The following is a 27839-nucleotide window of genomic DNA, read 5'->3' as shown; positions in this document are numbered from 1 at the left end:
TAGTACCTTACTCAGAAACTAATGGTAACTCTGAGCCTTACAGTATTTAGAGTGCGTGTTTGTGTTTTTTTATAGCAAAGCCACATCGGGCTATCTGCTCAGCCCACCGATAGGAATCGAACCCGTGATTATAGCGGTGTAATCGGGAGACATACCGCTGTACTAGCTAGGGGCCAGTATTTAGAACCTTACTCAAAAACTAATGGTAGCTGTGAGTCTTTTATTACAGGGCTTAGTACCATACTATGAAACTAATGCCAGTTGAGCTATTTCTCACACAGGTTTTTTTTTCTGGTTCATCACAGAAGCCGTAGTGTTTTTTGTTTTTGTTTTCGCAAACTTACATCAACATTTTTTTTTCTTAATGTTATAAACGTTGAGTGTCTTTGATTCTAAGGAACATTAATACAATATTTTATAGACGTAAGAGAACGTCAGAAGATATAAACTTCACTGTTCCGGCTACGCTAACAAAAATACGGCAGCTGAAGGTACACCTGTCAACTTCACTCTGTAGAAAGACAGTTCAGGATTTGGAAAACAGGAGTCGTCTTGGTCGAGAGAAGACACAAGGCTGTAGTTGTCATGGAGATGCCCAGTACCTCACCAACGCCACGCGACACGGCTGTTTGTCACGTGAGGCATCTCAGCCTGCAAAGTTTTATTTATAGTTCACTGCGCTATTTTGTAATTTTCCACTATATTCGATAAATCAGTATAATGCATTATCTAAATTGCTGACCTCGCTGTAAAGCTACCACACAGTTCAATTACTAGCAAGTCAGGTAAGACTAGGATACAGATATTATTTTTCAAAGAAAAAACAAAATGTTTTGTAATGATTCATATAATACAAAGTTTTCAGTGAGGTATAAAAAATGTCACTCAACGAACTAAAACAGTAACAAAGCTAACAGAATGATAAACGCTCCACATCGTTCTCAAAAGAGTTTTAAACCTTAACTACTTATAGATATATCTGGAATGCTGAAGTTTAGGCATTTCGAAGATATTGTTACCTTTTTTTGCGCTGAAAAATATGTGATTTTCTGTTAAGTGTATTTGATTTGATTTCATTGAGTAAAATTGATTGCATTCTATTTGATTATACTTGTTTTGCTTGTGCTAAGTACATTCTAACTATCTGTGTTGTTATTTACAATAAATTGTCAATAATGTTTTTCAAAACCCTTCGTCAACAAATATGATACTATTTCTGCGGGGGATGGGATTTAAAATCTTATATATCATAAGCTTTTTGTGTTAGAGTTTAAAACTGGACTACCTGCCTACTGCACTAGCTACAACAGCATATTTTCTAAGTCCCTGGAAACAAAAGTTAAAACTCATTGAAAACTCATCAACGTTTAACTTTAAATGGGACTCCCTATTAAATAATGTACTTAGGATTCGATATACATTTTGTGCTAATTTGTTGGCCTGGCATGGCCAAGCGTGTTAAGGCGTGCGACTCGTAATCTGAGGGTCGCGGGTTCGCATCCCAGTCGCGTCAAACATGCTCGCCCTTTCAGCCGTGGGGGCGTTATAATGTGACAGTCAATTCCACTATTCGTTGGTAAAAGAGTAGCCCAAGAGTTGGCGGTTGGTGGTGATGACTAGCTGCCTTTTCTCTAGTCTTACACTGCTAAATTAGGGACGGCTAGCACAGATAGCCCTCGAGTAGCTTTGTGCGAAATTCAAAACCAAAACAAACAAGCTAATTTGTTTCTGCTTTCTGTTCTTATGTTTAAACATCAGCTACTATGGAAGATCCAATACATTCGTCTTAGACTAAAAAATTAGTAAAAAATTCAAATTTTAACAAGGTGACAACAGTTAACAAGCTGCTATTTAAATGAATGTTTCTCCATCATGTCCACTCACGCCTAAGGTTTGGAATCATGAAAATTAAGTTTATGTTTCTTCAGAAAATATACATACAAACTGGTGTGTTTGCATTCATTGCAGAAGTAACTTCTAGATTGTATTTTTTTTAACGGAAAAAAAATACGTTTGTTAAAATGGACTCTTTTTCAATTTTTGTGAAAGTGGTATGTGTGTGATGAGTGAAAACGTTTACAGTTTTTGAAGTATATGTATATAATTTTTAATAAGAAATTTCGTGGTCTGAATTAGCTTTAACATCTGCATATTGCAGTGATATTAACAGCTTTTAAAATAATGTATATTTAAACGTTATGAGAAATCTGTTTATTGAATCTGAATACAGTCAAATGATAATCCAGAATATTCCTTGTATTATACACGAGTGAGTGTTTACTTAAAGGTTGGAGGTGGCCTAATGGTCATCGTACTTGGCATTTGAAATCAATAGTTCTAAGTTTGCGTCCTGTTGTGGCAAAATTTCGCTCCGTGGTTTAGTCATGCATGAATAATTTAGAGATGAGTAGTAATTACTTCTCTTTCAGTCTATCAATACAAAATTATGGGAAATTATTTTTGCTTATCATAATCTAGGAGGAGCCTCCGATTTTATTATGTTGCTTACACTAACCATTAAGATTTCAAATAGCCGAAAACTTTAAATTATAAGTTAATTAAATGTCGATATGTGTTAAATATAAGATATTTGTCAACAAGATTGAAACACACAATTTTTCTTTCTTAATACAAATGTATTTGAATATATAAACAACAATCTAATTTATAATAATGTTATTGCAAAGACTGGGGAATATATAAGAATTGTACAAGCTTACACAACTAAACTGAGTCTTCTTGATGACGAGACACCCACTTGAAATAAAAATATATCTCAGAACGGCTGGTATGGATATGAACACTTTTATTGGAAAGGAGAGAATAACGTTTCAACCTTCCTAGGTCATTTTCAGGTTAAGAAACAGAGAGTTTGAATGTGACAGTTGCCGAACACGTCTTAAGGACGAGAGTATAAACGGGTACGGAGGGGGTGTTATAGGTGGATGTTAGGTTATTAATTGGTGTAGGCATAAAGGTGTTCTTTTAAATTGGTTTAATTTTGGTTTTAGTTGCTGTATAAGTAAGGCTTCTTTGATTTTGCGTTTGTTTATATTTGTTTCTATACTTAATATCTGGGTGTTTTCTATGGTTATGTTGTATTTATTTAACTTGCAGTGTTCAAAACGTGTGAAGGTGTTTTTTGTTTTTTTTTGTTCTCTGAATCTTGTTTCCACTTTTCTGCTTGTTTCTCCAATGTATAAGTCGTGGCAGTTGTTGCATTGTATTTTATAAATTATGTGGGTGTTGTGTTTGTTAATGTAGTATTTAAATAGTATGGAGCCCCCCGCTAGTACAGCGGTATGTTTCCGGATTTACAACGTTAAAATCAGGGTTTCGATTCCCCTCGGTGGGCTCAGCAGATAGCCCGATGTGGCTTTGCTATAAGAAAAGACATAGTACGGACTTTTGTTTTGTACGCGGTTTTTGAATAAATTTGGTGTTTACTGGAATGTTGTGTTTTGTTATAAGTTTTTTATAAATGTTGATTATTTTTCCGCTGATGTCGGAACATTGGTATGCAGCAGTATGAGGTGTTGTAGTTTATTGTATCTTGGGATTTATTGTTGTTGGTCTAGGTGTGTTGGTATAATTTTTTCCACGATGTTTTGAGGAAATTTGTTGATGTTAATGAAGTGTTGTTTTATTTTGTTGATTTCATCGTTAATTTTATCAGGTGAACATAGTTTTGTGGTTGTGTTCATTTGGTTTCGTAATATGTTGAGTTTTTGTTTTGTTTCATGTGCTGAGTCCCAGTATGGGTGATTTTTCTGTGGATATCTGTTTTAAATTTCTAGTGATTCTGAGGTTAGTAAATGCTATTTGGTTAGTTTATACCTGTTCACAGGTGAACTTGTTGTTGGGGTGTATCGATTTAACGAGACTGAAAAATCTAAGTGTGTGTTCCGTAGCTGTAAATCTAGCAATTATATCATCAACACACCTGTACCAGTATAGTGGTGGGTGTAAGTCTGAATTGATCGCTTGTGATTCAATCTGTGTCATAAAAATGTTGGCTAGAACTGGTGACACGGTATTTTTCATACTTAGACCATTTATTTGTAGATAGCTTTGGCTATTGAACTAAAAGTTAGTTTTGGTGGCAGTAAATTCTATAAGAGTTGCTCACTGGTTGCTGAGGATGCGTATCAGTGGGTTGGGGTCTTGGATATAAAATTCTAAAGCCATCTTGCAGGCTTATGTAGTTGAGACCTCTGTAAAGAGGAAGATTACATCAAAACTGGCCATTAAGGTTTTATGACTTAGCTCATTAAGAATATATTTAAAGTTAAAAGAGTCTTTGAAAAAGGAGCCGGCTGATGTTACATATTTAGAAAATGCTCACGTTATGTATTTACCGATGCTTTAGTTAAATGATTTATAGGCCGACATTATGAGTCGTAGTGGACAGCCAGGTTTGTGAGGTTTGGGGTTTTTGTGTACAGTGTTATCTGTTTAAACATCATTATGCCTGAACTCACCTACATTATGCCATTATTAACCGTACACGCTCGTGCAATTCTAACGAAACTAAGAAACATGATAAAAAAATCATCAGTAAGAAATGACATTTATTTCATTCAACGGTGCAGAACTAAATAAACTAATCCCTAATTTTCTGAAGATAAAACTATCAAAGAATTTTACCCAGTATACAAACATTATCCATAATTTACAGAAAAAAACCCCAACTAAAAGCCATGTTAAACTCGAAATAGAAAGAACTGAATGACCTACATAAACAAAACATTAATCAACTGGCCTCCTGCATTCAACCATAAATTTATGGACTTATACAACGCGACATCAATCAACTCAATGGTAAGAACGACAAGGAAAAGAAGGTCCACCACAACAAGAAACTAGATAAACTAAGGTGTCAACAACAAAAAATACGCCAACATGACGAACCACCAGCAAACCTCTTAATTAACAGATCCGACCGAAAATTAAGCAGTGAAGAAATACATCTACTTAACAAAGGACTCAACTTTGCAGTAACACCTAGAAATATTCCATCTATCGAAATGAAGGCTTGCCTGGAAGACCTAGCTAGAAGACTGGTGATCCACTCAACACAAACTGAAAACACCAACAAAACAAGGGAAAACAAGCACCAGAAAGAAGACAACTTCGACAACAATTCCACTGATAACCATCAACCTATCTTTCCAGATAGAACTGAAAATATCTATTTCCCTGAAACACTTCAAAACAGTATCTTAAACAACTTTTTCAAATACTTTTCACATAAATCTATCAATATAATTTCACAGAAAATAAATCGATAAAATAACCTCACATAAAAAGATATTAATTCTCTAAACATTTAAAACAAGACAACAACATCAAAATTCTAAAAGCAAATAAAGGCAATGCTGTAGTTATAATGAACACAGATGAATACATTCAAAAAATGAAAAACATCTTGTCAGATACAAACATTTAAACTACTAAACACAAATTCAACAAAAACACATGAAAACCAATTAAACAAAATAGTACTACAAATGAGAAAAACAACACAATTTCAGAAAACATTTATTTTTACATACGAAAGACCGACTCACGCACACCACAATTACACGGTACCCCCAAACCTCCCAAATCTGACTGTCCACTACGCGGCATAATGTCGGTCTATGAATTATTTAACTATAACCTCGGTAAATACATAACGTGGGCTTTTTCTAAATATGTAACATCAGACGGCCCCTTTTTCAAAGACTCTTTTAACTTTAAATATATTCTTAATCAACTAAATCATAAAACCTTAATGGCCAGCTTTGATATAATCTTCCTCTTTACAGAGGTCTCAACTACATAAGCCTGCAAGATAGCTTTAGATCTTTGTATCCAAGACCCAAACCCATTGATACACATCCCAAGTAACCAGTGAGCAACTCTTATAGAATTTACTGCCACCAAAACTAACTTTTAGTTCAATAGCCAAAGCTATCTACAAATAAATGGTCTAAGTATGAAAACTCCCGTGTCACCAGTTCTAGCCAACATTTTTATGACACAGATTGAATCACAAGCGATCAATTCAGACTTACACCCATCACTATACTGGTACAGGTATGATGATGGTATAATTATACGCACGCACCTGGACCAACAACAATAAATCCCATGATACGAAAAAATACAACACTGCTGCATACCATGTGTTCCGACATTAGCGAAAAAATAACCAACATTTGGAAAAAAACTTGTGACAAAATACAACATTCCAATAAACACCAAATTTATTCAAAAAACAGGTACAAAACTAAAGTCCGTACTATGTAAAAACTACACTGACAAACATAACACCCACATAATTTATAAATACAATGCAACAACTTCTACATTGGAGAAACAACCAGAAAAATGGAAACTAGATTCAAAGAACAAAAAACAACAACAAAAAACACCTTCACACGTTTTGAACACTGCAAGTTAAATAAATACAACATAACCATAGAAAACACTCAGATATTAAGTATGGAAACAGATATAAACAAACGCAAAATCAAAGAAGCCCTATTTATACAGCAACTAAAACCAAAATTAAACCAATATTTGTTTTTCAAAAGAACACCTTTATACCTATACTAGTTGATAATCTAACATCCACTTGCAACACCCTCTATAATCCCGTACCCGTTTATACTCTCGTCCTTAAGACGTGTTCGGCAACGGTTACATTCAAACTCTCTGTTTCTTAACTTGAAAATGACCTAGGAACGTTGAAACGTTGTACTCTCCTTATCAATGAAAGTGTTCATACCCATACCAGCCGTTCTGAGAAACAAAGAGTGAGTCTTCTATCTGATTTAGTTTGTTTTGAATTTCGCACAAAGCTACTCGAGGGCTATTTGTGCTAGCCGTCCCTAATTTAGCAGTGTAAGACTAGAGGGAAGGCAACTAGTCATCACCACCCATCGCCAACTCTTGGGCTACTCTTTTACCAACGAATAGTGGGATTGACCGTCACATTATAACGCCCCCACGGCTGAAAGGGCGAGCATGTTTGGCGAGACGGGGATGCGAACCCGCGACCCTCAGATTACGAGTCGCACGCCTTAACACGCTTGGCCATGCCGGGCCTACACGAGGAAAAACAATAGAATATTGTAAGTTAGCTACAGTAAGTATGCGACAATCTTTGGGAGCTGTAATTGTAATTAACGCTTATTAATCTGAAAACCTCAGAATTTGACCAGGAAGGTTCATAGATTTCAAACATTGCAACCGTTCAACTTCAATAAATTAATTTGGGACGTTAGTATTTCGAGAAAGACATTAAATATCTTCATCGGTAAAAAGTTAGCTTGCAAGCGATCAGGCCAGCCAAGAAAAAATTCTAGGTAGCTTAAGCGAACTGTAACACTATCAAAAGTATTCAGAAATACTTTGTTTGTAATGCACCTGGACCATTAATAAATTATTTAGTTCTAAATCAGATAGCTTTATGCAAAATTCAACAACAAACAAATTCTCCTCGTGTTGCGATAGCTAGCTTTTATACTTATTAAGGAAGATTATCGAAAATTCATTGGTAACAACATTCAAAGATACAATAGTGCTTTCGTAAAACATACACTGTTGACTCTTACACTAGATAATTTTTTATCAATTTACAGAACAGACAGGGCTTTCGCAATACACAAACGTACATGTGCCTGGCATGGTCTGGTGTTTAGGGGGCTTAAATTACAATCCATGGATCATGAGTTCGAATTCCTATCACTGAGCATGCTCACAGTGGAGGTGATATAAGTGACGACCAATCTCACAACAAGAGTTGGTGGTGGGTGGTTTTGACTAGCTATTTTCTCTCTAGCCCATCATTACTAATTAGATAGCTCATTTGTAGCTTCGTGAAAAACTAAAAACCATACATGCATACTAATTTAAAACTCGTAGACGTCGTAATAAAACGCTTTTATTATCATTAAGAAGACAGGATTTTTTCTTTTTTTTAAATCGAATAATCCAAACGAACACACTTAACAAAACAAAAGAAACATTTATAACGTTATTTATAATAGAATTTATAATAATAACTGAAGATGTTTTTGTATCATTTGTGTGTGTGTATATGTTGCGCTTTAAACGAGAAGCAAATTCCTTTTGTTGATTTGGTTTTACAAGAAACACCTCTGTTTTAATCGTAACTTTAAGTTTCATCAACTCAAAAATAATGAAGTTAAGGACTTAGCACTCATGTTGAACATGAATATACGATTACAAATGTGGGCGAAACTGGTATAAAAACTCAACATTTTTTAATAATCAAAGTTTAAATCCAAATAGAAACGAAGGCAACTTCTATCCAGATCATAAACAAAGTATTAGTTATAATCTTCATAGAACAGACTTATTTATTTCGTTATGAAACTCGTCACTTAGGCTTGAAAATCTGTATTATAAATCATGCGAGTCAGCGAACAGTAGTAATTAAAACCTACATAGCCGTATGACCTGAAATAATATGACGTCTTATTTCAATCGAATTACTTCTGTATACTTCCTTTTATTAAAGATGTATCCAATCATCGTTGAAAAGCTAAAATATCCCTTAAGTAATGACCGATTTTAGGTTCAGAAAAAGGGTAAGTATTTCTAACACTTTTAATGTTACTTAATCACTAATGCATGTTCCATTATTATTAATTACTTCCTTCCAACAATTCACAAGCTTCTGAATGTCACTTCTTGTGGTGTGGAGGAAAAGAGGGTAGTGTTGACAGTTTCATGTGTTCCAAACAATTCACAAGCTTCTGAATGTCATTTCTTGTGGTGTGGAGGAAAAGAGGGTAGTGTTGACAGTTTCATGTGTTCCAAGCTCTTTTCGATCAATATAGTTCTGCTAACTTCGGAATAGATAATAATCAGATGGTCTGGAAAGTAAGGAGGATGTGGAAGTGTTCCTTAGTCTCGCTCTTCAATCTTTGCAGATGTGATCCTTGTTGTATGGGGCCGTGCATTATCCTGGTGTAACACAACACCTTTACGACTGATCAAAACAGGCTTCTTTTCTTTCAGTGCAACATTCAAGCGCTCTGACTGTTAACAATAGAAGTCTGATGCAATCATTACTTTGAGTGGCAGCAACTTAAAGTGGATCACACCAACAATATCCCACCAAACGCTCAGTAAGACTTTCCTAGAGTGAAGGTCCATTTTTGAGCTGTGCTTTATCCAGGTTGCCTGCACTGAGCCATTGACTGCGGCGTTTAACATTTTTATAAAATATCAATTCTCATCTTCAGTCACTAACCTGTCCAAAAAAGGTGAGTTACGTTTACGAGGGTGCAGAGAAGTGGAAATGTCTACTCTTGTTCTAAGGTTGGCTTCTGTCAAATCATGAAGGACCCACTTTCCAAGTTTTAACACTTTTCCAAGCTGTTTCAAATGACGGTGAACTGTTGAATGGGTTGAATTAAGCTTCTGTGATGGTTCTTCAACTGTTACAGCACAATATTCATCAAGTGCAGCTAGCAGCAAATAATCATTAAATTCAACAGGACGACCTGAACGTGGCGCATCGCTTAAGCTGCAGTCACCTGATCTCAACTTCTGAAACCACCTCCGACGTTTTCTTTCATTGAGAGACTCTGCACCATAAACACCTTGAAGGTTTCGTGTAGTTTCTGCTGCACTATGGCCTTTTTTACTTATAAAGCATTATATGCCTAATGTGCTCCTCACACATCCATCTTCATAAGGGTTTATTTGATTAATATCTGAAAAAGTGGAGTTGGACTAGTTTCTTTTATTTGTCTGAAAATTGTTATACACATTTTACTATACATTTTAGTCATTTAGGCCTTCTATAAAGACAGAAATGATGATGCACTTTCTGTATCAAATTTTTGGACATTACTTATGGGATGATCTGATAGTTTGGTAACAGAAATATTTATACCTAAGACTAACCACACGGCTTCCTGTTAGTAAATTTCTTGAATTTAGAAGGAACACATCTGACAAGCCAAGTGAAACCAAATAATCTTTATTAATAAGTAGTCTTTTTTAAGCCAACCTCTTGCGGTAGTTCTCCAGAACATTTGTAAGCCTGTTCAATGTGTACATAAATGATTGTTTCTCGACAGAGGGCAGAGTGTATTGTTTACAAATAGCGTCCCCTGTTGATGTTTTAAAAATATGCTCTGATTATAGTTAATGCACTGTTTTTTATACATTGAAATCATATTAAAGATAACGTATGTTTAATACATTCTGAATGAAAGGACCAACCTAAAGCTTGTTTTAAGTTTTAACAAATTATCATTTGAAAAAGTCTGCAATTATGGCTACTTTTTATGCATAGACTAAAAAGACTGTTGATCATCGGGGGGGACGGAAAATTTATCCTATTCAATAAATTCAAAATCACAGAAAATAGAATTGTTAATTTATAAGTTAGAAAGACGATGGCAAGAATTCTATCTGCAAGCAATAAGTACAGAACCCCTAGTGGAGAGCCCGGTATGGACAAGCGTCTTAAGGAGTTCGACTCGTAATCCGAGGGTCGCGGGTTCGGATTCCGGTCGCACCAAACATGCTCGCTCTTTCAGCCGTGGGGGCGTTATAAAGTGACCATCAATCCCACTATTCGTTGGTAAAAGAGTAGCCCAAGAGTTGGCGGTGGGTGGTGATGACTAGCTGCCTTCCCTCTAGTCTTACACTGCTAAATTAGGGACGGCTAGCGCAGATAGACCTCGAGTAGCTTTGCGCGAAATTCAAAAAACAAACAAACAAAACAAACCCCTAGTGGTACTATCTTCTCCCCCTCACATTTCACACTCAACTGATATAATACATGTAATAAATGTGCTCGTTTATATTTTTGATGGTGATATATACGCAAATGAAAGAGTATTTAAACACAATTTATTGTGTAAAAAACATAGTTTCTGAAATTGTATTCATATAAAGGTATGTAAGTTTATATGTCAAAGACATATAAGCATTCTACAATGTAAATTAAATTATTAACATTTCAAAATATGTGACCCAAAACTATCACATTATCGGATATACCAGACGTTTTATCTTAATAGTTTTATTTAGTTTATTTAGTTGTCTAATATTTAATGATTATTTAGTTTTCGTAACAATAGTATTAAAAGTTGATTTTTTAAATGCGATAGTTATGACAAATTTTGTTACGAAACTTGGTAAGAGTCGTACATTGTGCGTGTAGTTCAATTGTTGTAGTATTGTTGACATCATCATTTTCGAAACCAGTTTTTTACACGCTATTAATGTATTGTTACATAGTTGCGTCTCCTTGTTTGTGGAACATTCAAGGCCTCAGTTGGTAAGGTCACACACACACACACACACACATATATATATATACTATAGGTGATCAAGCTCGTTCAAGATAGTTGATGTTCAGTTAAAAATATTATTGTTATTGAATTATTACGAGGGCTGTTCAAAAAATACGCGGACTGACGTCATAAAACAAAATGTACTTTATTTAGAAGTTACAGGTCTGGGACCCCTTCAAAGTATTCTCCTCCCCAAGGCACACACTTATCCCAACGGTGTTTCCACTTGTTGAAACAGTCCTGGTACGCTTCTTTTGTAATGTCCTCCAGCTCCTTCGTCGCATTTGCCTTAATCTCGGGAATCGTCTCAAATCTTCTTCCTTTAAAGGGTCTTTTGAGTTTGGGGAACAAGAAAAATCGCAAGGAGCAAGGTCAGGTGAGTAGGGGTGGTGGGGACGAACAGTGATCGAGTGTTTGGCCAAAAACTCACGAGTTCTGAGGAACAAATTTCGCAGCAACGCGGTGAATCGTCAATTTTTCGGTCAAAATCTCGTAACAAGATCCAACTGATATCCCACACTCTTCAGCAAGCTCCCTGACAGTCAGACGTCGATTTGCCCGCGCCAGGTTGTTGATTTTGTCGACGTGTGGGTCGTCAGTTGACGTGGAAGGACGTCCAGGACGCTCATCATCTTCAATGGACTGTCGACCATCCTTAAAACGTTCATGCCACTTGAAACATGCCGTACGCTTCATAGCAATATCACCGTAAGCCGTGTTAAGCATAGCAAAAGTTTCAGTCGCAGAGTTTCCAAGTTTAACACAAAATTTCACACCAAGTCATTGCTCCTTCAGGTCATTCGTTCTGAAATCCGCCAAACGAAAAAATCGCACTTCACTTAAACCCGCGTAGCTAATACACAAATGAATATATCTGCAATCGAGAAATGGCATCGTAATCAGCTGATCTGTGCGAACCTAGCGACACCAAGCGGATTCCCCTGGAACCAACTGGAGCCGCGCAATTCAAACAGTCCGCGTATGTTTTGAACAGACATCGTATTTCATACAAGATCGAAAAGAAGATATTTTCTCGTAACTCTCGTATTTTCTAAAGACTAGATTTATACTTATAATATACACATATATTTAAACACGGGCATACAGTATTTACAAAATTTTAAACCACACCTTTATCTTGGTTTTCTGCAAAGTGTACACAATCAAGAGCAACATTTCTAATGTACAAGAGTTGATTATTTGTCAGTGATGAGATGATAATTGTTTGTTTAGACTTTTACGCAAAACTACACGAAGGCTATTTGCGCTAGCCGTCTCTAAATTAGCCGTGTAAGACTAGAGGGAAGGCAGCTCGTCATCACCATCCACCGCCGAATAGTGGGATTGACCATCACATTATAAAGCCCCCACGGCTGAAAGGGCGAGCATGTTTGGTGTGACGGGGATTCGAAACCGTGACCCTCAGATTAGGAGTCGAGTGCCTTAACAACCTGGCCATGCTGGACCGTGTGGGATGATAAACATGATGGAGGAATGTCTGATAGGTGACACAGGAAAAGTATCTTTACTAGCAATAGTTATTCTAAAATTAATTTCCGTGAAAGATTTAAGCTGACATATAGTTTAAAGAATAGTTTTGCAGCTTCAATGGCTGCTTTCACTGCCTTGAAACCAGTGCTCCCAATTAACCGATGAAACCAGATTAATGTTTTTAACCAAAATTTCGATAAACCTTGTTTTCTCTATAAGCAATTAGTTTTTGTTGATTTTTATTTACGTTTATACAAGAAGCATTTTGAATTCATAAAATTTCTTAAGTAAGAAAATGAAGGTTATTCGAAGTGACTATGTTTAACAATACAACTAACAAATATGTGCATAATTACCAAAAACAATGGTCCTTATTGCAAAGGGCTGGCATGGCCAGGTGGGTAGCGCGTTCGACTTGTAGTCTGAGGGTCGGAGGTTCGGAATCCCGTCGCACCAAACATCTTCGCCCTTTCAGCCTTGGGGGTGTTATAATGTGTGGTCAATTCCACGATTCGTTGGCAAAAGAATAGCACAAGAGTTGGCGGTTGGTAGTGATGACTAACTGTCTTACACTGCTAAATTAGGGACGGCTAACACAGATAGACCCCGTGTAACTTTGCGCGAAATTCAAAAACAAACAAACAAAATTATTGCAAATCACCAATATTAGGAATTTGAAGGTTACACCATTATATAAATCTTCATATTTTGTAGAAATAAAGATATGTTGATCTATCGACAGATTGCGTTCATCGTCTTGTCAAAAGAATCAATAGACTTAGCAAAAGGAAATGACAATAAAACCAAAAGTTTCACTTAAAAAGTGAAAATACTGATTGATGCATTTTATGTGCATTACATGCAAAGTTTGCGATCAATTTTTAAACAACACCCATTAAAGAATGTTACGTATTTAGATTAATAACATGATATGAAAAATGTAATATTTAATTTAAAATAAGTTAGCTTCAGTGAATAGGTTCTACTCTGCTCGTTCAGTATCAAGTCGAAGTATTATTAATTTTATTTTCAAATGTCAAATACGTTTTCAGTTTATCCACTAAAACATTAAGGATGGTGAGCAGAAGTGAGATTCTGTGTCAGAAATGCTAAAAATGTGCTTATTATTTTACATCGAATGTTTTCCGAATGATTGAGTGGTTTGTTGAAGGCACGGCATGGCCAAGCGCGTAAGGCGCGCGACTCGTAAATCGAGAGTCGCGGGTTCGTGCCCGCGTCGCGCTAAAACATGCTCGCCCTCCCAGCCGTGGGGGCGTTATACTGTTACGATCAATCCCACTTTTCGTTGGTAAAAAAGTAGCCCAAGAGTTGGCGGTGGGTGGTGATGACTAGCTGCCTTCCCTCTAGTCTTACACTGCTAAATTAGGGACGGCTAGCACAGATAGCCCTCGAGTAGCTTTGTGCGAAATTCCAAAAAACATAACAAAAGGGTTTGTTGAAATTTGCTAATTTCTTTTAACTTGTTTTCGATTTCATTCGAGTGTTGAAAGTCAAGTTACATTTGTTGTCGAGCGTACATGCGTGTTAGCTCCTGATTTTCTTCTGGATCTTTCTATTACTAATCGGTCTTGGCGGTTACTGAGGAAGCAGTGTTATATAAAAATGGAAAGAATTTCTAAGCGTTTATTTTACTAACACGGAATGATTTTGTGACAATCAGTGTAATAATCTTTAAATCATTTTGTGCATTTATAAGATTATATTTGAGAAATGAATTTGTGAGCCATATCGATGTTTCTTTTTTATTTTGATCTTTGTTTAACTTTTAGATTATTCTTCTAAGTATTGAATAACCAGTAAATTTTTGTGGGCTTGCTATTCGATTTCTACAAGTTTCAGTTTTTACGATTTTACTTATTTAACAAAGAGCCTAATTTCTCAAATGAAAAACGTAAAATAGAATTCCACCTACTTACTCGGTGGACTCAGCAGATAGCCCGATGTGGCTTTTCTATGAGAAAAACATCTACCCACCTACTTACTGGTTGTCTCAAATCTTTCTTCGTCGTAAGCACGACGGTTCGACTGCAAAGAGGAAACATGTCTCATATATTTGGATAGCTTTAAGTTTTGGGTTATAAAGAGCCTGCATTTAGCATTTAATTTTGTCGAAGATATTGGTTTAAAATTATTAATACACTTGAAAGTGGAATTTGTTGGTAACATAGTAGGTGAGGATTACAGTTTTAATATCAAGGAAAAGTACTAGCTTTCTACAGATTTTTAGCCTTTGAGCCATATTATCGACAGTCTATAGCCATTTTTTTTAGAAAAAGTTGCACACTTTGGGTAGATCTAAGAACATCAGTAAATATTCCATTTCTTAAAGCTTGTTTTGGTCGTAGCACAGGTGTTGGATTGTTTGATTCAAAACTGTCCATTACTTCTGAGCAGCACTGATAGTGGAGCTCAGTACTGTTATACATTTATAATATCATGGATTGTGTAATCTCATATGTATAATTTACCCCATCATCTGTTGAATGTTAATAAGAAGGAATAGCTAGCTGTTGTAGTATTCGTCAAATATTATATTACAACCATTGCTTGTACGATATTGTATGTTCGCTATCTGAGTCGACTATGTGTCTCTAAAATAGCTAATTCGGAAGGTTATTGTGCTTTATTTTACTTTTTTCTTCTTCTGTTAGTAGCATGAGTTATTTGGGCAACTAGTAAGAACATACTTGGATGCTGTGCAATGATAAAAGCTATTGCAGAAATAATGTCAGATTGAGAAACATGAATTATTAAACAGAAATTTCAGTAAGAGTAATTGAAAGGTCCAAGTGTAACAAGATCTAGTGTGACTTTTACAAGTAGGCAAAAATGATATTTACATATAATATTTGACACTTGCATGGTTAGTTACGAGTGCGGAATGGTGTTTTGTACTGTTGGTATGAGTCATTAAGATACAATAGTTAGACCACTGATTCGTATACTGACCCTTCCAGGTTTCTAAGTTATGATGTATCATGAGCTTTCCACAACACAGGAACTGAAGTGTACTATAAAGTATCTCATGATTCTGTAAACATGGAAATGTTTCCTGTTACGATTTCTATAAAGATGTTGGAGGCTGGTGTAGACACTATTCCATAGGTGTCATGAAAAGCTGAAACCTATCATGTGAGGAAAATAAGGAGTTATATTTATCTATTACAGAGAATAACTCTAGATATATTTGGTCCTATTTTGGAGACTGATAAGAGTAACTGACATGTATTAGTCAATACTGATTACTTCACCAAATGAGCTGATACTCATTCATTATGTGGCAATTATGCAGTTGCTGAATAATGCACAACGTGACTCAAGAGCACCTGAACAGTTCTACAGGGATCAAGGAGTCAACTTTAACAGCCAGCAATTCGCATAGTTGTATCCAGGGTTGACTTCATCATATCAGTCTAAGTCTAGAGGCTTGGTTGAATAAATGATACACGTGTGAAACAAATACGTTCCCGTTTGTTTACACTGAATGAAGAAACTGTGATGAGCGACTACTATGAACCACAGTGATGTACTGTGGTACTGAGAACTTACTGACTGAATTTTTTTGAAATCCATAATGTTTGTATGAAAAGCACAGCTTTTAATGGTTCTTATATGTGGCTTTCCTCAGATGCACCACAGTTTCCAGGCTGGTAAGTGGAATGACTGCATTCTACAGTAGCTGATGCATATAAAGTTGCATGTCAATAGCAGCTTTATGTTAAATTGATGTTGTTATAAAACAGTAATAGAACAAAAATATAATATGAGCTTGGTGACAGAGTAAAGCTATGATACATGTTTACAGTATGTAAATAAGTTATGGCTGAATTGGTTACAATTTCATAAGGTAGCTTATGATCTGTAGTAGCAGTAGCATAACACACACAAACGTATGGAATGCGTTAACAAGATAAAGCTGATTGCTCCAGTTGCTGTGGCTGACTTAGCAAGTTGATTATAATGTCAAAAGCATTATCAAATAAGATTTAGATCTCACTGATGAGTAGGAAACTGCTGGAAGCACACATTTGAAAACTCAGAATGAGTTACATGAGAAAATGACAGTAGATAAGCAAATTGACAGTGTTGGTAATTGGCCAAGAAACTTATGTTGGCTTTCTAATCAGTGTGGCTAGGATTAATTGCGAGACAAATAGTTCAGGGAGTCATTTGATTAAGGAATCAATGACTAAAACAAAGTATCATTCCTTATTTTCTGAGTTATTAAGTGGTGGTTCACAACAGATTGTCCACACAATATGCTAGAATAGTTCGGGTGGTCAGTTTAGAAAAGAATCAGTAACCATAAGGGAGAACGACCCTTATTTTTAGAGATTTAGATTGATATTGGCTGATAACGGGATGTATTGTAGTAATAATTTATTCCACCTGAAAAATTGTAATTGCATTTCAAGATGGATTATCTGTTATACACAGTTAGGGCAGATGATGTTATTAGATGTAAGGTACAGAGTAGTGGTTCCAAAACTCTTTTAGCCTGAGCTTGTCTGCCCTCCCAGTGGCTCAGAGGTATGTCTGCGGACTTAAAACGCTAAAAACCAGGGTTTAGATACTCGTAGTGGGCAGAGCACAGATAGCCCATTGTGTGGCTTTGTGCTTAATTCAAAACAATAACAATAACTGAGTTTCTCTTCATATGAATAAAAACGTTTGAGGCCCCCAACCCATAAAAGTATCGAAACCTGGTTTCTAACGTTGTAAGTGTGCAGACATATCGCTGTGCCACAAGGAGGCAACTTGTAATACATGATACCTTTAATTTCAAAATGTAAAAGATATACCTATGTATATATGAAATATGAGTATCATTTTATGTGTGCAACAATGAATCAATGTGTAAGAAAAAAGAAAACATCTAACATTATCTACTTTTTAAAAATTACTGCACATGTATACATAATGCCAAAACGCCGATTTTCATATATAAAATATGTAAAACAAATTAGAAAACGGTCTTTTTATACAAAAATTACCATGTATAGAGGGCCAGGTGGTTAAGACACTCAACTCGCTATCGACACCAAACATGCTCGCCCTTTCAGCCGTAGGTGCGTTATAATGTGATGGTCAACCATACTTGTCGATGGTAAAAGAGTATCCCCAAAGTTGACGATGGGTGGTGATGACTAGCTGCCTTCCCTCTAGTCTTACACTGCTATATTAGGGACGACTATTGTAGACAGCCCTCGTGTAGCTTTGGGCGAAATTCAAAAAGAAATAAAAACAATAAATAGAGAGCTTATAAAATACTGATTTTTATGAACTTATAATAATCATGGATACGTTTCAAATGATAAAAGTTAAAATCTTTTATGTAAAAAGAATTATTACGTAAAGTACTGAACTTTAATTGTCACAAACAAAAACTGGAATATGTAAGATTGTTTGTTTGCTTTTCGAATTTTGCGCAAAGCTACACGAGGGTTATTTGTGCTAGCCGACCTTAATTTAGCAGTATAAAACTAGAGAGAAGGCATTTAGTTAACACAACCCACCGCCAAGTCTTGGGCTACTCTTTTCCCAATGAATATATAGTGGGATTGATCGTCACATTATAATGCCCTGATTGCTGACAGGACGAGCATGTTTGATGTAACAGAGATTCAAACCCACAACTCTCAGGTTATGAGTCGGCCGCCCTAACCACCAGGCCATGCGGAGTCATAAGATGTAAGATTGATATTATATGATTTTTACTAGTTTTAAAACATTTCTTTACTTCCTTAACTTTCTGCTGTACGAAATTACAGCGAAGAAAATGTTTTCTTTGAATGTCTAACTTAACTAGGCCTATATTATACAAAACATATGTGAAATGTATTTTGGGAAGCCGTAACTGGGTACATTACCCAGGAGAAACACTCCGCAGTTGAAGAATAAAGACAAATAATTAAGTAGTTGATTTAGACTCTCTTAACTAGAAGTAAGAGCATTCAACTAGAGAACTGAAGGACTTCTATGTACATTAAGTAACAAAGATAGATTTGTTACCTAGAGAATACAATGTGCAACACATGTAGAATTCCAGAGTGGAAATGATGATGGTTGTACCGGATTTACTGGTATATGTTTATTTCGGCATAGTTTTCTTTTTGTCATGCGACATATATTATTAGCTATGTATTGTGCAAATCCCGCCTGTTCTCGAAATTTGTAGAAGATTCTTGAAAGTAACAATTAACAGTATTTGTTTTTCGAAAACGCGTTAGAACATTGTTCAACTTCAAGAAACACGAGTGATTCGTATAAAAGAAACTAAGCTAGACATAAAAAAAGATTATTATAGGATAGCTAGAGTAATGTGCTATAGGCCTCGGAAGCTATAATTGTGATTAACGCCTATTAAACTCGAAAACCACAGAATTAGACTAGGAACGTTTATTTATTTCGAACATTACAAACTGTTCAAGTTCGGTGAGTTAATTTCTGATTGTAGTATTTCTACGAGGACATTAAATATCTTTATAGGTAAAAGTCAACTTGTAGGCGACATTTGGCCAACCGAACCAGCTAGCTTAAGTGAGGTATGATAATATCAACTCAGAAGTAATTTGCTCTGAATGGACCAGGATCGTCGATCAGTATTATTTATAAGTTTGTAAAACTCTGGTAAATATGCCATTGTTTGTAATAACTATTAGTGATAACCTTTATTATAAATTGTATTGATGTTTGTATATTAAAATATATTTGTGTTGAAAAAAGAAAATTGTGTGTATCCATCTTGTCTTGTCGGCAAATACCATAAACTTGATACATATTAACATTTAATTGACTTTTAAATTCAAATTTCCAGCTATTCGAAATAGTAATACGTAAACATTCGTAACATAACAAATCGGAAACTCGTCCGGGATAAATTATAATACGTAACACGGTGCATTATTTTACTGATGAATATAAAATGTAAGATGAAAAAAAGTTTGCTAAACTAAAGGCAAGCTATAGAGCGTAGATACTTAAGGAGTATTGTAGCTTACAAACGTAAGAATCTGTTGAGCTGTTTCATACATATATATAAGCACTGCTATTAAAGTTGTTTTTACATGCTTAAGGTATCAATGAATCTTTCTTAATTAAAAGCTATCGATTGCTTAATTCGTCGAAAGATTTTATGTACTTGTTCATTTTGAAGATTTTGCTTCACAAAGGGTTATCTGTGCTCTGCCCAACACGGGTATCAAAACCCGGTTTATAGCGTTGTTAATACGCAGACATACCGCTGTGCCACGAGGGGGGACATTTTCAAGACAGGTTAAAACGTTTTGCGGTTTATGATTTAAACTAAAGACAGGGATGACCACAAGATAAAGGGAACGAGGAATGTATGACATGAAATATATTTGTTGTGTCTAGCGTTTTAGCTTAGAAAATCGAACATTAAAGAAGTTGTAAATTCTTTATTGTTTAGATAATCAAGCTTTAACTTGTGTTCTACACACACATTGTTTTGCGTCGTTTCATTCTGGTACTTCTCATAGATCTATAATTTCTTTAAGGTTTTTGAATCTCTTATGCCATGTGAATGTGTATAAATGCCGGATACAGTCTTTCTTTAGCGGAGATAGCCAATGACATGACAACATACTTACAGAGAATGAGCATATTCAAATTTTGCATATTGCAATCATAAAAACTTGATACTTTTAGCTACTGTTTAATAGTGTTAGAATGTTACCCATGAGGTTTTGTTTGTTTTAGAGACATATTGGGCTCTGTGCAATGTCCACCGTTGGGATCTAACTTAGGATTTTAATGTTGTACATTTGTAGACTGACCTCTGTCCTAAAAGATGTAACCTATGAGACTCCAAGAGGTGTAATTGCGATTGTTTCGTTTTGTACACTGAATTTTGTAGCATTTTCGTATTTTGTATGGTGTAAATATTGTTTATTTATTATTTCTCTAAATGCAGTCGAATCAAATTCGAAAATACATTTTTGGCGACTATTTATCAGTGTCTGTGTATGTGTTTTCTTATAGCAAAGCCACATCGGACTACCTGCTGAGTAATAGTTATCAGAATGGCTTACTAAACCTCCCGGTATGGATTAGTGTGCCCGAAACTACCGCACATACATACATTCATAGTGTTGCATGAGAGAATAAAATTAATTTCCCGTCTGTCTAAGATAATTATTTCGACTGAACCTTGTAGAATGACGATAGTCAAGCCTGTAGCTCTTGTTTGGTGGCCGATCCAGGCCATTGTGTGTTTCTTTACAGTATCTAGTAGGATCTCAAATTTCCCATTGGTTACTGATATTTTTATACATGGTGTAAGATATCTTTAAGAGTCTACAGTAACGTCTCATCTCGCAGTTTTATATCCTTCATTTATTCTTTACGCTTAATGCTTAAGTTTCGACTCTATATTAGACTGTGAAGACCATCATTCTGGGAAGTTGGATGTTAATCTTCAGAGAGAGAAACGTAAACATACAAGAAACATTACAACAGTATCCCAAGACGTGGTGAGTAGTTATATAACTTTGTTTTTAACCGAGCAATGCCATCCAACGCTGACTGGCTTATAGTGACCGTGGGAATTATGATGTCGTAAAACTAATTGGCTGCCTGAGACAATAAAGAGAGCAGTTGTTATTTGCACGAGATCACATAACTTGTGATGTCAAAGTTACATAGCGTGATACCAGAGACCAACTAGTTTGCCAATAGTGTTAAACAGAATTCTATAAACTGCCACAAGAAAACATAAAAAAAGTTCGATCGATATAATGTGTCCCATCTTTGAGCTCGATTGTGAAAACTTCAGACACAATATTAGCTCTACATTATCATAAGCACAAACTTTTTGCCTAATATTTTGAATTCAGTATCTATGTATTCAACAGATGGGTAAAGTGGTGGGTACTTAACTTTGAAGAAAATGTTACTGTTTGATCATTCAGTTAGAAACAAAGGTCCAGGACCATCGAATTTAATAAAAAAGAATGGCTTGAATGCACATATCACTATTTACTAATCATAATATTTTGACTTGTAAAATCACCTTTAAAATAAATAATGAAATTTCATACAATATTCGCTGTTTTACAATTTTCTCATAATTTATGTTAGCACTAAAGTATAAAGCTAAGCTAATAATATTTTGATCAAACGTAAAGGTTTTCTTATTGAAGAAAAAGACTACTAAACTTAGTTTATTTTCTTGGTTTGATTAATACAAATTTGTGATAAATTAAAACGTTAACGTGTTCACCAATTAACGTAACGCATTAATATAACTACAAAGTTGCATGAGTTTATGAACTAAAAATCATATTGTAACAACGAAAATTAATGCTCGCGATTTCACTTTAGTGATAGAATGTTGTGGTGTTAATAAAATGATAATTTTGAAGAGTTTATTTCAGGAGTCTTACTAAAGGAAAATCAGTCTCAAGGAAATACTTAATAAATATAAAGACGACTGATTGAACTTGTAAGCTTTTTTTAAATGTTTGATTTTTGTAAGTCAGTGATGAGTGACCCTCTTGTTTGTTTGTTTTGAATTTCGCGCAAAGCTACACGAGGGCTATATGCCCTATCCTTCCCTAATTGAGCAGTGTAAGACTAGAGGGAAGGCAGCTAGTAATCACCACCCACCGCCAACTCTTGGGCTACTCTTTTACCAACGAATAGTGGGATTGACCGTCACATTATAACGCTCCCACGGCTGAAATGGCGAGCATGTTTGGTGTAATGAGTATTCGAACCAGCGACCCTCGGATTACGAGTCGAGTTCCTTAACCACCTGGCCATACTGGGCCCAAGTTGTACATATGCAATCACTAGCTCAGTTTTGATTGTACGACATAAAGTAAAATAATTCGACTTTTTGTTTTTCTCTTTAGAAGTTTATGTGAAATACCAGGTAAAAATTAACATATATTTACACCTTTATGAAGGAAAAATATTCCTGCTTAGCCCTTTAAGATTCGTTAACTATTTGTTTGATTTTTGGAATTAGAGGTTTTCTGACTTCTTGATAGCGTTATTTTTCACATTTCAGGGTTTTTAGTTAATTATGAACAAAGAAAAAAAATGTAATAGTTAAAGGCTTACTGAATAATGTGATATTGAAAGTGATTTCTTGACATTTAACAATTCCTTAAAAAGGTTCTTTTATTCAATTCAGTCAAACTCTTTATTCAAAAAACTGTTTTCTTCCTTAATTAAATGAACCTAAAAAAATTCCGAGGAATAAGAATTATTCTCAGATATTCGGTGAAATTTTCAGACAGCTTCAAAAATTAATTTGAAATAGGTTTATACGCAGCAAAAATAGTCCTGCCACGAGAATATGTTAGAGATTTTCAATTTGTAATACTAATAAATCAAGAATTAGCATATACAGTGCATTTTTAGCTGGAATCTTCACCTAAGATTAAGTAAGTGAATAAACATTGTGCCTAGCTGTTCAGAATTGTTTATTTATTGAATTCTGCGCAAAGCTGCTCGAGGGTTGTCTGTGTTTGAAATGATAGAGTCAACACCATCACAACTCAAAAGAAGATAAAGTTCAAAGAAAGTACACGAACCAACAATTGGTAGATTGTAAGTTTAATATTGTAATTACCAAGCAATGCTTGAAGTTTTAAAAGTCGTATATTTCATATTTCTTTACTTCAGGAAGAAACAAGGATTATGAATTTTTTAGGATATAGTTGCTAAACAATATTCGTTTATAATTGAAGACTTACAAAGTTTATTCTGTATAGTTATCTTAGACACACTGTTTATGAATTTTATACTATCATGTAAAACTATGTCTATGCGGTGTTTTCAAGCACACAAACTCTTACCAATAAGTTTAGCAAGCATGTCTAATAAATATTCATCAAGAAATGTTTCGCAGTGCGCACATCAGTATTTGACTCAATTGAATATGAGGAAAAAATAATGAAACATTTTATTTCTAAAAGGCAAACCATTAAAACGCTCCAGTAACTTAATGTTAAAAACGAGTACATTAGACATCGCAGCTACTAAAAAATCAATATCGTCTGAACTGCAAAACACAAAACTTGAACATGTTAACCCTCTCTAAATGTACTGTGAGAAAAAGGGAAGACAGCATCTACATTTTCTCATAAATCATGAGTTTCTAACGTCATAAAGGGTAATACAGTTTGTGCTAAATATTTATATACTGTTCTGTATTGATGTTCTTATCTACATACATGAAGTAGTTATGTATTAAATCCTCGAGTAGTAACAGAGAAGGTAAAGTATGATCGGACGAATATTTAAGAGTTTTTATTTTGAGCTTGTAAGTTATTTTGAACAAAACACACATACATACCTGTTTTATATAAAAGTATGTAACTTTGGTGTAGTATTTTTGGTAATTTCAGGCACCATTGTTCTAGGAAAGTCTAGTGGTATACGCCGAAAACTACTGCCCGAGATGAGAGTCTTTTTATGAAATTAACATGTCAAGGTTGAAAAAAGTCTTGCAACACTGTACGACAGGAATGGTATGAGCACACGTTCATTCCAGGATGTACAGAAGATTAGCGATATAAGACTGACAAACCAAAGTTATTTTACAGAGTATGACTATCTGCAAACCGATATTAACCAACTTTACCGTCCTCACCGCATTACTTATGCAAGATAGCAGCCAACTTTCAGTTAGAACACTGGAAACACGTCAGATTTTCAGATGAGTTCTATTTCTGGCCTTTTAAAGCTGATGGTAGAATTTTTGTTCGTTGTTTACCTAAAGAAAGAGTGAGGAAAGACTGCTTTTCCTACATGGAATACATAGAGGTGGAGCAGTACATGTGTGAGCAGCTATTCATCATGGTAGAAAAATCGTTCTTCTTATCTTTCAGTGAAACAGCAATGGCACATACTATAGGGATCACATGAAAACAATATTTTTGTCATAACTAGAGCGGTAAGGTTTGGCAATAACTTTGCATTCCAGGACGACAATGCCACTGCCCAGTGCATATATTGTACAGGATTATCTGTACCAGAAGGACGTTACAAGATTGCCATGACCAGCGAAACCTCTATATTGTAATCCCATTAAGAACTGTTGAGAAGAAAGAAACCAAAATATTGACTAATCATGACTCTAAACTAACTATTGTAGTGGAGTTGCCACGCCTTCTAGTGCCAACTTGGGTCAAAATCACGATGAATTACATCAATAACCATATCAAAAGCATGCTACATTTCATTACAGAGATTTTGAGAGTACGAGAAGGACAAACCAAGTACTAAAAGCTTAATATGAAGTGCTTTTTAGGTTACAAACGCTATTTACAATAATTTGATTTTGGAGTGTTATGAAATTGTTTGTTGTTCTAATAAATCGTTCATGATGTCCATAGAACTTGTATCATTATACAAATTACACATGTAGATGTTTACTGTAACATACATTTCTCAGTTTAATAGCACAAAGTGTATTTGCTTTTGATCTTAATAATAATGGACTTACTAATTAGAAAATATGAAAACATTCTGGCCAAGACTATATGTGATAAGAACAAGGATAAGATCAACTGATTTCAAGACGAGTTATTGAAGCAGGATATACATGAATTTGTTTTTCCTTATTTTCACACACTGCATTTAATCTACACTTTCTTGCCGACATTTTGCTTAGACAAATTAACTCACGTTGACGTAACTTTATTTAATAAAACTATACGTGTTTATAATAGTAATAGTATGTACAGTATGAAAAAGTTTTGACTCTTCAAAGTAAGACACGGTTTTATGAGTTGAAATGAAGAAAATAATAAAAAATAATAAAATCTGTTCTCAAGAAAAAAGAAGATAAAGTGTGTTTATTATCAGTCTATGAAACAAATCAAAGCTAAATTCTTGCAAAGCGAAGCGAATGTAAAGTCGTAATGAAAGCAAACTTAGTTGAATATGTAGAAATGTCCGAGTGTGTATTCACAAAATTATAAGCATATGGTTTTGAAGGAACCAGACATGCATATTTTATACCTAAACAAGTCAAGAAAGCCCATAGTAATTTTATTTAGTGTAATACTAATTTTGTTAAGAAATTACACACAGTGTGAGTGTTGTTTGTGTGACATACTTTGGAAATAAAAAAAACGATAACTAAAGTTGAAATCGAAGATATCATGTAGCATACTCGTTGTATTAAATGTTTGACTAAACTGAGAACAGGTAACTGGAAAATATAACATATGCAATATGGACTCCTCGGACAAAGGCCTTTATAACAACATGAGATCTGTAGTGTTTGATCGAAAAACTTGCGAGAAAATGTTCGTATAGACGAACGCAAGAGTATTATTTACATGTATATAGATACTTTGAAATTACACATGATAAAATGTATAAAGCACATTAAAATCCATACAAATCATGTCGATTAATCTCTTATATAAGATATTTTGTTTTGGATACATATAGTTTAATACTTTACGTAGTAAGTCTCTTAAGAAAGGCATTTTAACTTTTACTGCTTTAAACTTATCCATGGCCTAAATGTATAAAATCAGTATTATATGAACTTTTATTAGGCATTTTTTATATCCCATAAGAAATGTCCGAAAATTTAATATAGAAAATGCATCATCATTTCTGTCTTTGTACAAGGCTTTAATGTCTAAAGTATGTAGTAGGGCATGTACAAAAATGTTCAGACTAATAAAAGAATCTAACCCAACTCCACGTTTTCAGACCATTAATCAAATAAACCCTTATGAAGATGGATGTGTCTAAGGAGCACATTAGGCATATAATGCTTTATAAGTAAAAAAAGGCAATAGTGCAGCAGAAACTACACGAAACATTCAAGGTGTTTATTGTGCAGAGTCTCTCAATGAAAGAATATGTCAATGGTGGTTCCAGAAGTTCAGATGAGGTGACTGCAGCTTAAGTGATGCGCCACGTTCAGGTCGTCCTGTTGAGTTTAATGATGACTTGCCTCTGGCTGCACTTGATGAATATTGTGCTGTAACAATTGAAGAACTAGCACAGAAGCTTAATTCAACCAATTCAACAGCTCATCGATCTGAAACAGCTTGGAAAGGTGTTAAAACTTTAAAAATTGGTCACCATGATTTGACATAAGCCAACCTTAGAGCAAGAGTAGACATTTCCACTTCTCTACACTTTCGTGAACGTAACTTACCTTTGTTGAACAGGTTAGTGACTGTAGATGGAAAACGGATATATTATAAAAATGCTAAGCGCCGCAGACAATGGCTCAGTGCAGGCAACCTGGATAAAGCACAGCTCAAAATGGACCTTCAATCTAGGAAAGTCTTATTGAGCGTTTGGTGGGATATTGTTGGTGTGATCCACTTTGAGTTGCTACCATTCAAAGTAACGATTACATCAAACTTCCATTGTCAACAGTTAGAGCGCTTAAATGTTGCACTGAAAGAAAAGAGGCTTGTTTTTATCAATCGTAAAGGTATTGTGTTTCACCAGGATAATGCACGGCCCCATACAACAAGGATCACATCTGCAAAGATCGAAGAGGGAGACTAGGAAAACTTCTACATCCTCCTTATTTTCCAGACCTTGCCTTATCTGATTATCGTATATTCCGAAGTTTGCAGAACTGTATTAATGGAAAAGAGCTTGGAATTCATGAAAATTTCAAAACTACCTTCTTTACATTATTTTTCTCCAAACCTCAATAATTTTATAGAAGTGGCGTTCAGAAGCTTGTGTGTGTGTGTTTTCCTATAGCAAAGTCACATCGGCCTATCTGCTTAGCCTACCGAGGGGAATTGAACCTCTGATATTATTGTTGTCAGTCTGTGTGTAGGCTTACCGCTGTACTAGCGGTGGGAAGAAGCTTGTGAATCGTTGGCAGGAAGTAATTAATAATAATAGAACATACATAACTGATTAACTAACATTAAAAACGTTTGAAATCCTTTCTCTTTTTCTGAACCTAAAATCGGACATTACTTAAGGGATGACCTGATATAACTAGAAAAGAATAATTGAAAA

At 35.1% G+C, this 27839-nt stretch overlaps 1 long non-coding RNA gene across 1 annotated transcript; it reads left to right on the top strand.

Moving 5' to 3' along the window:
- Positions 1-427: 427 nt before the first annotated feature.
- LOC143227187 (uncharacterized) lies at positions 428-26536 on the top strand. Its single transcript, XR_013014926.1, has 2 exons — positions 428-785; positions 24227-26536. It is a non-coding gene; the product is annotated as an uncharacterized LOC143227187 (long non-coding RNA).
- The last annotated feature ends 1303 nt before the right edge of the window (positions 26537-27839 follow it).

Source organism: Tachypleus tridentatus, chromosome 9 (assembly GCF_004210375.1).
Source record: "Tachypleus tridentatus isolate NWPU-2018 chromosome 9, ASM421037v1, whole genome shotgun sequence".
Classification (NCBI taxonomy): domain Eukaryota; kingdom Metazoa; phylum Arthropoda; class Merostomata; order Xiphosura; family Limulidae; genus Tachypleus; species Tachypleus tridentatus.
The sequence above is the reverse complement of the archived record's forward strand: the minus strand, read 5'-3'. Positions and strand labels throughout refer to the sequence as shown.